The sequence below is a fragment of the Sinocyclocheilus rhinocerous genome, unplaced genomic scaffold, assembly GCF_001515625.1.
Source record: "Sinocyclocheilus rhinocerous isolate Xijiao unplaced genomic scaffold, SAMN03320098_v1.1 scaffold8, whole genome shotgun sequence".
Classification (NCBI taxonomy): Eukaryota; Metazoa; Chordata; class Actinopteri; order Cypriniformes; family Cyprinidae; genus Sinocyclocheilus; species Sinocyclocheilus rhinocerous.
Genome location: NW_015666800.1, coordinates 2872789 through 2874785, shown reverse-complemented (window position 1 = coordinate 2874785; position 1997 = coordinate 2872789). Strand labels below are relative to the sequence as shown.

Sequence of the window (1997 nt, the reverse complement as noted above, 5' to 3'; positions counted from 1 at the left end):
AACGGCTTATTGAAAATGCAAATTCATTTTCTGCCAGCAGGAGGCACTTTCGAAAAGGCAGAAATATAGTGGTTTCTCATGTTTATTTAATGAAATCAAAGCCTTTTGAAGTTTAATAGTCACATTCAGCCATATCACAATTCTAGTCTTTCCGTCCACAAATTTAGGACCTCTTGAAATCATAATTAAAACTTGCTTGTAACATTTAAGACTTTTTATGGCCTTAAATTCAATAGGCTAGAACTAAATGTAAGACATTTTAAGGACCCTGTAAACCCTGTATGTAGTATTTTTTTCCAGTTCATACAAAAATGTACATTCAAGGAAAAGATTAAAGTAAAAAAAAAAAGAATGTGTGTTTCGAAATTAATTTAATAGATATTCACACTCTGTCAGAATGAGTGAAATGAATGGATACTTCTGTCAGTGCTTCTGTGATAGTGTGTCATGTATGGGTATTTTTTTGGCTGCTGTCATGCATACTTAACCAAAATTGTTATTTAATATGAAATGTAATATAATATTGAAACTGCACTGCCATCCATTTTCACAATCTGCAAGCACATGGTGAAATAACAAGGTCATGGATTTAGAAGTAATCACAATTATATGGGCTGTAATTTAAATTTGTATGCCTTTCAAAAATATGTATGTCTTTCAAAACACTGAATTAGTGCACTTATATTAAAACATACTCAATCTTAGGCATGTTAAAGTCATACATGTCTAATTTTAACAGCACTGCTGAAGATGAAAGATGGCTTAACCAATAAAACTTCATCCCTTTCAATGAAGTAAGACTTCAATATTCAAAGGCCACTTTGTGCTAGCAGCTGGCTGATAAATATACAGATATGAATGTGATCAATCCTCCTGGTGGTTGTACAAGATGTCTGCAGTGGGGTCCTTTCTGTGCGATGGAGGTACTAGGTGATTTGGAAGCTCTATAGGAAGCTCAAATCCCTCCAGTTTGATTTTAATAAGATGCTGAGCAAGAGCAAATTCTTCATCATCCAGCATGCCGTCCTTATCACAGTCTGCCAGCTTCCAGATCTTTCCCAGTACAGTGTTGGGCAGACGAGAATTCATCATCTCCCTCTTGGCATTGATGCCAGTTACTTTCCCATTGATAGGCATCAGTGTGTAGAAGATTTCATCGTAGCGATGTTTGTCGCGACTCACAATCCAGTCCTCAGTATCAGCCCCTGCACTGATACCCTCACCATAGCCGTGGCCGAAAGGCCCGTCGGACGAGTCCTCAAAGGCTCCACCCATTACCATCTGAGTAGGCTGCTTGCTTTCTTCCTCTCGGATCATGTTCATCAGGCTTGAGATCTTGGTGGACAACATTCTGTCCACGGATTCAATCAACTTCACCTTCAAAGAAGGGAACTTGCTGAAGTCGTAGTGTTGCAGTTGCTCCTGCATGTCAGTAGATGTGAGTGACAGAGGGAGATATTTTAATGTCAAACTAAAGTGTGTAATAATATAGCATAAACAGCCGATACACACTGGGTTATATTTTTTGTTTCATTATTCATTTTTTATAATGTGTTAAACAAATGAGGCATCCAAGTACTGAAGTGGTTATTTCAGTGATATGATGTCTAATTCTTATAAGTTAATTAATGTCGCCTACAGTCTATTCTTTCAAGTGCTGCCTGGAATCTGTCTGGTTGGAAAGTTCACTGAGAGCATGTGTGCAGTCAATAATTAGCAATGTTATTATAGTTAATGATTGCTGTCTTTTCATATCAATTAAAATTCTGCATCCCTGGACCTTAAGTAAATGTGAAAGACCTGAATGTGAGATGCGTCCCCATTAATCTCGGTAAAGGAATGTGAAACTCTATTACAGTGCTTGACTGATTGCTGACTAGATGTGGGGCTAGAGTCTATGGAGAGTCATGCTGGGTATACATCCTCAGGCAAGAACAAAAGAAAGTGAAAGTACAGACTCTGTCTGCTCCTCAGACAATAGCAAGGCTGGGACTCAA

The 1997-nt window shown here is 38.0% G+C and overlaps 1 pseudogene; it reads right to left on the bottom strand.

Moving 5' to 3' along the window:
- Positions 1 to 8: 8 nt before the first annotated feature.
- On the bottom strand, positions 9 to 1428 carry LOC107733092 (EH domain-containing protein 4 pseudogene; annotated as a pseudogene).
- Positions 1429 to 1997: the final 569 nt, after the last annotated feature.